Genomic DNA, 13,230 nt, shown 5'->3' on the forward strand with positions numbered 1-13,230 from the left:
ACTAACTCATTAGTCACATTGCTTGCAAGGCTTACAGTGACGTGCATTACCGAGAGGGCCCAGAGATACCTCTCCCACAATCGGAGTGACAAATCCTAATCTCGATCTATGCCAACTCAACAAACACCATCGGAGACACCTGTAGAGCACCTTTTATAATCACCCAGTTATCTTGTGATGTTTGGTAGCACACAAAGTGTTCCTCCGGTATTCGGGAGTTGCATAATCTCATAGTCATAGGAACATGTATAAGTCATGAAGAAAGCAATAGCAACATACTAAACGATCAAGTGCTAAACTAACAGAATGGGTCAAGTCCATCACATGATTATCCTAATGATGTGATCCCGTTCATCAAATGACAACACATGTCTATGGTTAGGAAACATAACCATCTTTGATTAACGAGCTAGTCAAGTAGAGGCATACTAGGGACTATAAGTTTTGTCTATGTATTCACACATGTACTAAGTTTCCGGTTAATACAATTCTAGCATGAATAATAAACATTTATCATGATATAAGGAAATAAATAATAACTTTATTACTGCCTCTAGGGCATATTTCCTTCAGTCTCCCACTTGTACTAGAGTCAATAATCTAGTTCACATCGCCATGTGATTTAACACCAACATTTCACATCTGTATGCGATTAACACCCATAGTTCACATCGCCATCTGACCAACACCCAAAGGGTTTACTAGAATCAATAATCTAGTTCACATCGCTATGTGATTAACACCCAAAGAGTACTAAGGTGTGATCATGTTCTGCTTGTGAGATAAGTTTAGTCAACGGGTCTGTCACATTCAGAGCCGTATGTATTTTGCAAATATTCTATGTCTACAATGCTCTGCATGGAGCTACTCTAGCTAATGGCTCCCACTTTCAATATGTATCCAGATTGATACTTAGAGTCATCTGGATCGGTGTAAAAGCTTGCATCGACGTAACTCTTTACGACGAACTCCTTATCACCTCCATAACCGAGAACTATTTCCTTAGTCCTCACTAAGGCTAATTTTGACCGCTGTCCAGTGATCTACTCTTAGATCACTATTGTACCCCCTTGCCAAACTCATGGTAAGGTGCACAATAGGTCTGGTACACAACACAACATACTTTATAGAACCTATGACTGTGGCATAGGGAATGACTTTCATTCTCTTTCTATCTTCTACCGTGGTAGGGATTTGAGTCTTACTCAACTTTACACCTTGTAATACAGACAAGAATTCCTTCTTTGACTGATCCATGTTGAACTCTTTCAAAAACTTTTCAAGGTATTTACTCATTAAAAAATATTATCAAGTGTCTTGATCTATCTCTATAGATCTTGATGCTCAATATGTAATCAGCTTCACCGAGGTCTTTCATTGAAAAACTCTTATTCAAGTATCCCTTTATTCTATCCAAAAATTCTATATCATTTCCAATCAACAATATGTCATCCACATATAGTATTAGAAATGCTACAGGGCTCCCACTGACTTTCTTGTAAATACAGGCTTCTCCAAAAGTCTGTATAAAACCATATGCTTTGATCAACTTATCAAAGCGTACATTCCAACTTTGAGAGGCTTGCACCAGTCCATAAATGGATCACTGGATCTTGCACACTTTGTTAGCACCCTTTGGATCAACAAAACCTTCTGGTTGCATCATATACAACTCTTCTTTAAGAAATATCCATTTAAGGAATGTAGTTTTTATATCCATTTGCCAGGTTTCATAAAATATGACAATTGCTAAGATGATTCAGACAGATTTAAGCATCACTACAGTTGAGAAAATCTCATTGTAGTCAACACCTTGAACTTGTCGAAAACCTTTTGCGACAAGTCGAGCTTTGTAGATAGTAACACTACTATCAGTGTCCGTCCTCCTCTTGAAGATCCATTTATTTAATATGGCTTGCCGACCATCGGGCAAGTCCACCAAAGTCCATGCTTTGTTCTCATACATGGATCCCATCTCAGATTTCATGGCCTCAAGCCATTTCGCGAAATCTGGGCTCATCATTGCTTCCTCATAGTTCGTAGGTTCATCATGGTCTAGTAACATGACTTTCAGAATAGGATTTCGGTACCACTTTGGTGTGGATCGTACTCTGGAAAACCTAAGAGGTTCTGTAGTAACTTGATGTGAAGTTTCATGATCATCATCATTAGCTTCCTCACTAATTGGTGTAGGAATCAGTAGAACTGATTTCTGTGATGAACTACTTTCCAATTCGGGAGAAGGTACAATTACCTTATCAAGCTCTACTTTCCTCCCACTCACTTCTTTCGAGAGAAATTCCTTCTCTAGAAAGGATCCATTCTTAGCAACGATCTTGCCTTCGGATCTGTGATAGAAGGTGTACCCAACAATTTCTTTTGGGTATCCTATGAAGACGCATTTTTCCGATTTGGGTTCGAGCTTATTAGGTTGAAGCTTTTCACATAAGCATCGCAACCCCAAATTTTAAGAAACGACAATTTTGGTTTCTTGCCAAACCACAGTTCATAAGGCATCGTCTCAACGGATTTCAATGGTGCCCTATTTAATGTGAATGCAGCTGTCTCTAATGCATAACCCCCAAATGATAGTGGTAAATTGGTAAGATACATCATAGATCACACCATATCCAATAAAGTGTGGTTATGACGTTCGGACACACCATTACGTGTAGTGTTCCAGGGGGCGTGAGCTGTGAAACTATTCCACATTGTTTTAAATGAAGGCCAGACTCGTAACTCAAATATTCTCCTCTACGATCAGATCGTAGAAACTTTATTTTCTTGTTATGATGATTCTCCACTTCACTCTGAAATTCTTTGAACTTTTCAAATGTTTCAGACTTGTGTTTCATTAAGTAGATATACCCATATCTGCTCAAATCATCTTTGAAGGTCAGAAATAACGATACCCGCCACGAGCATCAACACTCATTGGACCACATACATCGGTATGTATTATTTCCAATAAGTCAATAGCTCATTTCATTGTTCCGGAGAACGAAGTTTTAGTCATCTTGCCCATAAGGCATGATTCGCAAGCATCAAATGATTCATAATCAAGTGATTCCAAAAGTCCATCAGTATGGAGTTTCTTCATGCGCTTTACACCGATATGACCCAAACGGCAGTGCCACAAATAAGTTGCACTATCATTATTAACTTTGCATCTTTTGGAATCAATATTATGAATATGTGTATCACTACGATCAAGATTCAATAAACCGTCAACATTGGGTGTATGACCATAGAAGGTTTTACTCATGTAAACAGAATAACAATTTATTCTCTGTCTTAGATGAATAATCATATCAGAATAAACATGATCCGATCATATTTATGCTCAACACAAACACCAAATAACATTTATTTAGGTTCAACACTAATCTCGAAAGTATAGGGAGTGTGCGATGATGATCATATCAATCTTGGAACCACTTCCAACACACATCGTCACTTCACCCTCAACTAGTCTCTGTTTATTCTGTAACTCCTGTTTCGAGTTACTAATCTTAGCAATCAAACAAGTATCAAATACCCAGGGGCTACTATAAACACTAGTAAGGTGCACATCAGTAACTTGTATATCTAATATACTATTGTTCACTTTGCCATACTTCTTATCCACCAAATATTTGGGGCAGTTCCACTTCCAGTGACCATTTCCTTTGCAGTAGAAGCTCTCAGTTTCAGGCTTAGGTCCAGCTTTGGGCTTCTTCACGGGAGTGAGAACTTGCTTGCCATTCTTCTTGAAGTTCCCTTTATTTCCCTTTGCCCTTTTCTTGAAATTAGTGGTCTTGTTTAATCATCAACACTTGATGCTTTTTCTTGATTTCTACCTTCGTCGATTTCAGCATCATGAAGAGCTCGGGAATCGTTTTCACATCCCTTGCATACTATAGTTCATCACGAAGTTCCAGTAACTTGGTGATGGTGACTAGAGAACTCTGTCCATCACTATCTTATCTGGAAGATTAATTCCCACTTGATTCAAGTGATTGTAGTACCCAGACATTCTGAGCACATGCTCACTAGTTGAGCAATTCTCCTCCATCTTTTAGCTATAAAACATATTGGAGACTTCATATCTCTCGACTCGGGTATTTTCTTGAAATATTAACTTCAACTCCTGGAACATCTCATACGGTCCATGACGTTCAAAACGTCTTTGAAGTCCCGATTCTAAGCCGTTAAGCATGGTGCACTAAACTATCAAGTAGTCATCATATTGAGCAGCCAAACGTTCATAACGTCTGCATCTGCTCCTGCAATAGGTCTGTCACCTAGCGGTGCATCAAGGACATAATTCTTCTATGCAGCAATGACACTACAAAAAAAAGACACATCCATGACATTTTGGGCCGAACGAATTTTTTTCCTGTCATACATATGACACTTCTATGACGATAATTGTGACAAAACCCGGTATCATCATAGATGTGGTGGGCTCCTCCTTCTATGACAAAAAATCATGATAGAAAATGGGCTTTTCGTCCTGGGCGGGCCGGAGACGCGACTGCATGACATTCTTTGGGCCGTCCATGACGGAAAAAACCATGGTAGAAGCGAGGGTGAGGAAAATTTCGGGGAGTTTCCGGTTACGGTGGGAGGTCAGGGGCCGAGTGATGCACGTTTCTCTCGTACACGTAAGCGCATGTGTGCGAGGTGTTGGCTCTAACTGAACCCGAGCTAGGCGTTGGGCTCTAACTGAACCCGAGCAATTGCACTGCAGGCTACGCGTTACTGAACCCGAGCGATCGATCGATGGCTGTTAACTGAACCCGATCGAGCAATTCCTTTGCTGCTACTGCTAACTGAAGCCGATCGATGCTGCCTCTCTGGATGAACAGTGAGCAGTGGGAGTGGATGAACAGGACCCGTGGCGTTTCCTCTAGATGAATAAGACCCCGATCGATTGAGCCGGTTGAGGCTGGATGAACAGGACACCGTGGAGGGATGGATGAACAGGATGACCCTGTGGAGGGCTGGATGAACAGTAGATGGTGGAGGGGTGGATGAGCAGTAGCCCGTGGAGGGGTGGTTGAACAGGAGCCCATGGAGAGGGGTGGTTGAACAGTAGCCGGTGGAGTAGCACGCGGTGGAGGCTGGATGAACAGGAGCCCGTGGATGAACAGTCACAGGTGGAGGCTGGAGGAGGTCGACGGTGGATGAACAGTAGCCCGTGGAGGCTGGAGGAGGTCGACGGTGGAGATGAACAATATCCCGTGGAGTCCTGTTTTGCGGTTTGCCACACCCCTCCCGATGAACAGGACCGCTGTTTCGACCATAGCGCTCCAACACAAGTCCGTTTCGTCCGTTTTTCGGTACGCCACACACCTCCCGATCAACAGGACCCCCGTTTCGACCGTAGGAGGTCCGTTTTCCTCCGTTTTGCGGTACGCCACACCCCTCCCGATCAACAGGACCCCCGTTTCGACCGTAGGAGGTCCGTTTCCGCCGTTTTGCGGTACGCCAGACCCCTCCGGATGAACAGGATCCCGTTTTGAACATGGCCGGTCGAACACAAGGCCGTTTCCTCCGTTCTGCGGTACGCCAGGCCTCGTTTCCATCGCCTATTCCGTCCAAGCCCTCCCAATGAACACAACGACGCATTCCGTTCCGACCCAGCCGGTTGGCTCCCCATGAACACGACGACGATGCTGTTTCTCCGTTCCGACCCAGCCATGTACACGAGCCCTGGCCGTACGTATGCGCGAGTAGGTGTTCGAGACCCGCCCGTATGTACACATACGTGGCCTTATTTTCTTTCTTTCACCCTAGCCGTTGTACGTACGTGTACATGCTACGTGCACGCCTCTACTACGACACGTGCGCGCCTTTACTACAACACATGTGCGCCTCTACATCCACCAGTATGTACTCGCGACCAGAATGACAACGCTGCGTACGCTTCGACCAGGTGGGTCCCGACTGTCAGGCACTTCCCTGCGTGCTAAGATGTAACTGGTGGGTCCCAGCAGTGACGGGGCAAATCGTTTTTTTTCGGACGCACTTCCTTGCATGTGAAGATGTAGCTGGTGGGTCCCAACAGTCAGGGGGAAATGTTTTTTCGTGAAATACGGTGGCCCGTCCGGTGGGTCCCCGTTTTCAGGTGGAGGAATAATTATTTTGCGCGTAATAAGGAGGCACTTCCTTGCTGCGGTCGTGGACCCAGCTGTCAGCCTCTCCACGTACAGTCCATGTCCGATGGAAGCCGTTCCTTGACCACGTTGACCACGTTGCGCCAAGAGCACCAGGGCGGTGGACGACGGCGAGGCCTAGGAAGGGGACGACGCGGAGCCAGGGAAGACACGACAGTGGATGCCAACGTGTAGAGGAGTATGAGGGTTCACTGGTTCGGCTGCGGTGTGAGGCTGCCATCGCCGCAGGGCCTGGCCAGCGGTGGGAATAGTAGGGGGAAGTGAGGCCTCCGCGGCAGCACAGCCAGCCACGGGAGGCAGGAGCATGCGGCACGACAGGAGCTGCTTTGGGCGGCTGGAGCAAGAATACCAGAGGTTGAAGAAGCACTACGGCCGTTGGATGGACATCGTACGGTCACTGGAGCTAGAATCGTTCATATTGACTAAAGTTGACAAAGGCCCCCATCCTAGTCAACTTAGTAGGCCCACAAGTCAGCCTCCCACCATGGTGGGTCCCGGCTAGCAGGGGGAGTATTCTTTTTTTGTGCGTAATAAGGAGGCACTTCCGGTGGGTCCGAGTTGACAGCGGGGGAAACATTTTTTTGCGAAATACGGTGGCCCGTCCGGTGGGTCCTAGCAGTTAGGGGGGAAACCTTTTTTTGCGAAATAAGGTGGCCCGTCCAGTGGGTCCCTGCTGTCAGGTGGAGGAATAATTATTTTGCGCGTAATAAGGAGGCACTTCCGCGGCCGCCTGGACCCAGCTGTCAGCCTCTCCACGTACAGTACTCTTCCGAATGGAAGTCGGTCATTGACCACGTTGACCACGTCGTGCCGATAGCACCAGGGCGGTGGACGACGGCGAGTGACGGTGTCCTGGACTAGGGGGTACTCACCACGTCGTCTCCCGATCAGTTAGATTGGGCCGAGGACCCCCATGGCCGTATACTCATGGGCCAGTTCGGACAGTAGCCGCATACATGGAAGATTCCACAAGACTTGGTGATCAAGACAAGGACTCCTCCCCACCGGTGTATTCGGCTAGGACTCTTGTTATCCTAGGCCTCTGGTACATTATATAAACCGAGGCCAGGCTAGTCGATAGATTATGACATTACTCATCATACCTCTAGGGTTTAGACCACAACATATGATCTCGAGGTAGATCAACTCTTGTAACCCCTATACTCATTATAGTCAATCAAGCAGCATGTAGGGTATTATCTCATCAAAAGAGCCTGAAGCTGGGTAAAATCCCATGTTCATGTTACCATTGATCCTAAGGCGCACAACTCGGGACCCCCTGCCCGAGATCTGCCGGTTTTGACACCGACAGCGAGGCCTAGGAAGGGGACGATGCAGAGCCGTGGAAGAGGCAGCAGTGGAAGCCCGCGCAGAGAGGAGTAGGAGGGTTCACTGGTTCGGCTACAGTGTGAGGCTGCCGTCGCCGCAGGGCCTGGCCAGCGGTGGGAATAGTACGGGGCGATGAGGCCTCCGCGGCATCACAACCGGCCACGGGAGGCAGGAGCACGCGACACGACCGGCGCTGCTTTGGGCGGCTGGAGCAAGAAGACCAGAGGTTGAAGAAGCACTACGGCCGTTGGATGGACATCGTACTATCGCTGCAGCTAGAATCGTTTATATTGACTAAGTTGACAAAGCCCTTGGTACGCATCAACTTAGTAGGCCCACAGCTCGGATTTGGCAGAGAACATATAGCCCATTTGCGATTTGTAAGAATGTACATCCCAATTTTTAATTCTAATGGAATTTACTACAGCCCATTTACAGTTTATTAAAAGCACAACCCAACTTGTAGCTAGGACAACGATTAATAATTTCAAACAACCGCTCAAAACATAATTCAAAAAAAATTCCCACATTTTGATGGGATCCGAAATATTTTTATCCGAAATTTCTAGTCAGGTTAAATATAATTTCAAAATAAAGTTGTATTACGTTAAAATCCAACGAAATATTGCACGCGCAACAAGTAATGAAATTAAAATTTTCAAATTCCAAAAATAATATATTTTTTAAACTAATTACATGTTTGGTGCATAGTTACTGTGCAGTTATTATAATTACATCCCATTTGTTATTTCTTAAAGTCCATTTTCTTGTTAAGCCTAATGCATACCTCCTAGGAAAGTTTGTAGCCCAGCGGGGCGGAGAATAACAAGTTGACCCGGATATTGTGTACAACTGTCGGCCCAGTTGCATTGCTGATGTTGAAAAAAAAGGCTTGTGTAGTACAGTACAACCTAACATGGTTACTCAGCGCACATTCAGCGACGCCGGAAAGGCCCAAACAAGGCTTCTGTACAACTTTTTGAAGTCACTGAGCTCAATTAATAACTTAAGAAAAAAGTTAGATTACAGTGGAACCTAATTCAAAGCTATCACGAGCAAATAAATAATTCAACGGGTCCCACTTGTGCGTGTGCACATGTGTGTGTGTGTGTGTGTGTGTGTGTGAGAGAGAGAGAGAGAGAGAGAGAGAGACCCATCGGTCGATGCTCGTAAATACATCTTTCAGCCATATGCATTGCTGATGCTCAGTAAAAACTTATATAGTTGACACAATCATATAGAACATCATAGCACACTGAACTTGCATACAAAAATTTCACGTAGGCAGCACAATCAGGATGGAAGCAGTGGATCGCTACGGGAAGGGCTATGTTGAAACCAACAAAGTCGTACATAATGGTTCATCATCTTTATTAATGACGGGGAAATATCTTGAATGTTGTGCACAGAAAACAGACAGACAACACAATAAGTTCTGCTAGCACATTAAGTTGACGTACAACCCTTTCTAAAAAAAGTTCAGGTACAAAATTAGAATAGGTCACAATCAAATGTACTGGCATATCAGTGCTTCACACCCATAGCTCGGATTTAACTAGTATCTGACAAGATTCAGTTGTTACCTCAAATTAGAGCACATCCAGGTAGCTAGCCCTGCCTCTTCTCCCAAACAAGCAGTGGCCTCTGCCGCGCGATGGAGTAGGCCCTGTGCCATCCATCGTTTCGAGCAACACGGGGAAAGTCTGATGTTGACTCCTGTAATGGACGTCGTCAATGGACCCTGGCACCAGCGGCGGTGGTAGGACTTCGATTGATGGATTGACCACTTCTTCGACATGCACGAACACTCGATACAGGTACATCCCTAACGTGGTCCGCGGCGGCCTTGGTGGCGAAGAATAGTACAACCCCGGTTCCTCCACCCGTATCTCAACACCAATCACCTTCGGTATGGTGGACGACTTCTTCATCCATGCCATAACCGTCAGAGCCCAGCTGTCTGGAGGAACAAACATATACAAGCTCACCTCCAAGGTCGTTGATAAGCTCGTTCATGGACTCGCTGTTCCAAGCACGTCGAGGCATGCCGTGGAAGGTAAGATTTGTTAAAAACTCAAGCTCAGAGGGCACCGAGCCCCATCCTGGGTGCCACCGATCAAAGCTCACCAGCGCGCCATCATAGAACAAACACCGGGAAGATTCGAACACACGACTGTAGTCGAAAGTTGTCCGGAACCTGACGAAGAAATCAGCCGGTGGCGGACAGACTTCGACGAGCAAGTCACTTATTTGGATGCCATGTGCAATGCCAAGAGCTTTGACAAGGTCGTCCGGTGAGACGGGATCCGGTCGCCGTTGATGCTTACCATCAGCACTTTGCCGACAAACTTGTTGTCAAGCGCCGCCATGCCACTATTGAGCAACAGCATGCAGTGACCGACGGCAGGACGGACCTCAGGATCTCTGGCTTGGAGATCCGCATTGACCGGCGACATGATAGTGCGCTTGAGTTCAGGGAGTACAGGAGGGGGATTTGGGGGAACTGGAGTAGGAATCAAGATTCCAGAGGTGGGGGAGGGGCGGGAGACTGGGGATGAAAAGGTAGGATGAATTTCGAGCACGCGCCAATATGCTCTCGGCGCGCAAGCGCACGAAAACACCGGTGGCACCCACATGTCGGCCTAAGAGTCCATATTCTTTCTTGAGAGCCCGACCTTTTTTTTCAGGATCTTTTGAGAGTCCGGCCTGAGAGTCATAATTGACCTGTTTGGCATTGCGTTACTACTCAACCCATATTCAACGACACCTCACTGGCCCAAACAAGTGTACATCATCGAAAAGACATTGAGCTCAAATTATATAACTTGAAAAAAGGAGATATACTCTGAAACTGGAGAATGGTGATGCCCTCATTAAGCCCACCAGTAGTTCGAGACAATAAACAGTTCAAAACAATGATATATACAACATTCAAACACTGACTAGTGACTACTACTGACATAAACAGCAAGACATGATAGTTCATAAGAAGTCTTGCTACACCACCAAAACGCACCCATCTGCAGCGCTCAGACTCACGTGATCCAGACGAGAATGACATTCTAAACAGAAGCAACTATTACATAGTAAGAGTGACATAGACGAGGATGAGCAAATGACAAGGAATATGCATAACAAAAGAAAGAACTACCCATCCAGAACCAGTAGCAAAGACAACATGCATTCGAAGAGATGATCCAACACCATCATAATTTGTAGCCCCGCTTCAGTGACCAGTGATCCGGAGACACCAGTAATCCACCCTTTCGATGCAATAGCCCAATTACCTATCAACCTGAAGGCTTGAACCACATCACTGCCTGTCGTAATTGAGACATCCAAGGATCAAAGTTAATCTGGATGCCTTTGTCATTCTCACCTTCTTTTGGCTGCAGGCTGTATCATTGACAATCAGGGGAGTTTGCTGCCGAACTCCTAGGGCTCGCCGTGTAGACACAGCTTTCCATAGCAAACAGAGCCTCTCTGCCATCAAGGTCCTTGCCAGCGGTGATCTCCTGGTTAATCGGATAATTGAGTCCGAGAAACAGGGAGTGTGAACCAAGGTTGTTTACCTGCCTCCAACTAAAAAATCCTAAAGGCCCCAACAAACTGGTATCCTGCTCATAGACGTAACAGCCACTGTCCGGATACTCACGTATTACACGGTGCTTGTATACAGTGGGGTTCTTGCAATATAAATTTTCCGGCTCATGTGTCCGAATGATCATCAGTCTTTTGCCGTCGTCTGATCGAGCGAGGAACCAGTTGTGCTTCCCTGTTTTTGGCAAAGGTGGTGTGATTACAAAGGGCAGTAACTGTAGGGACACTGCATCATATCAAAAAGGACAGGCATTGTTAATGTAAGATCAGCATTGTTCAGAGTATGAGTAGGATAATGCAAGAAACAACATTGATATGTCCCTGTTGGAACTGGGAGGAAAATACATGGAAATGTATACTGGGTTCAAAAATATAGAAGTGCCATGCATGGTTATACTCATGTTATCTCGCAACCGATTCTTCACAGGAAACTACCATGTCATGCTTGTTATGTAATCATGTTCTGTCCTCACAAACAAATTCTTCAAGGTAACTAACAGACCATGCATTGTTATATACTCGTGTTCTGTGGGCAAAAAATTTGTGAGCATATTATTCTAGCCATTGATTGTTGAAGGGCGAATATAGGTATGTACACATGGTAAGCATTGCAGGATTTCACTACTTCCAAATATAGAGTTCTCCATATGCACATTTACTTCCCTAATGTATGGTTAGATGAAACCAACAGTGTGGTGCATGTTTCTACATCATGAAAATGAGGAAACTAACATGGCCATCGATACACACTCATATTTAGTAGTAGTATATAGATTACTGTAAAATAAGGATAATATCCATATACTGCTAACTGTTTGATTATTCAGGGTACAAATTGGCTATAATGACATGGTCACAATCGCATGAATTAACTCATTCTAAATATAGCTGATTTACGGCGTCTCTAATACATTGCCATAGTTCTACTCAAATTCTGCTCAAACAGGGATATGCCAATCATCACAAAAAGTTCAAACAGTGTCATGGCGTCATCATTAACATGAGGCGGAAAAAACTTACACGCGCCGTCCCAGCAATACGTGGTGCCATCTGCTTTGTCGATCGCGTAGATGATGCCATTGTTTTCAATAGCATCACAGAAGTGTGTATCATCTTTGACGATGATCCACTGCGAGCTGGGTTCTCTCCAGCTAAAGAAGGCACCGGCATAAAGATAGGCGAGTCCGCGGTCGAACAAGGCAATTAGCTTGAAGTCTGCGTAATTCGCATGTTGTGTGGGCACTTTGCAGATTACAATCTTCTGCAAAACAAGGTCCGTCCAACTGACTTGGTAATCTAGATGACTTGGACCGCGATGGTAATACTCTATATAATCCAATGGAGGAAGGATAATCTCATGGGAGGTCTGGAAGTTCACGAGCACCAACTTTTTACCATCTTCTCTGAAGGCAGCCATCCAGTGGGAGTTCATGCCGACCCAGTACATACCTGCCAAGAAGTTTCGGGCAATGGTGATCGAATCGATTTCGAGGGAAATGATGTACGACAACCCACTACATACCTGCAAAAGAAGTTTCGGCTAATGGAGATCGGATTGAAGTCGAGGGGCATCATGTACGCCTCCGTATCAAGGTGAGACGATCTCGCAAGACCAGATAGCAGCAAGCAGGGTGTCTTGAAAAGCTTAGGCCTTGCTTCGACGATGGCCGTGTGCATGTCCCTCCAGCATGCAGCCAGCCGCAGGGCGCTCAACATATCCATACACGAACAACAGAGGTCGAGGATGTCACTGGGGAGATTGCTGCAATCGCGACTCATATGGATGCTGCGCGGTTCGTGTTCGGCCATGGTGGAGTTTGGAATGTGGGGGTTTTGGGGGGCTTGATTTACGGGGGAGAAGGCTGTCGGTGCTGGAGCGGCTAGCGAGGGAATAGTGGTACTAGGGGAGGCGAGTGAGGCGACGGTGCACGGGGGCATAGTGAGATGGAGACGGAGAAGGAGAAGGGGATGGAGTGGTGCTATGGGAGCGGAGAGGGAGACGAGGCGAGCGCCAATGTGCTGTACAGCGGCGGTGACAGACTGCACAGTGCACGGGGTGAGGCTGACTTTGGTAACCCGAACACGCCGCCTGGACTAGTGTCAGGCGCAGGGTGTTGTCACTTCACTGTGAGGACCGGAT

This window comes from Triticum dicoccoides, chromosome 3B, assembly GCF_002162155.2.
Source record: "Triticum dicoccoides isolate Atlit2015 ecotype Zavitan chromosome 3B, WEW_v2.0, whole genome shotgun sequence".
NCBI lineage: Eukaryota > Viridiplantae > Streptophyta > Magnoliopsida > Poales > Poaceae > Triticum > Triticum dicoccoides.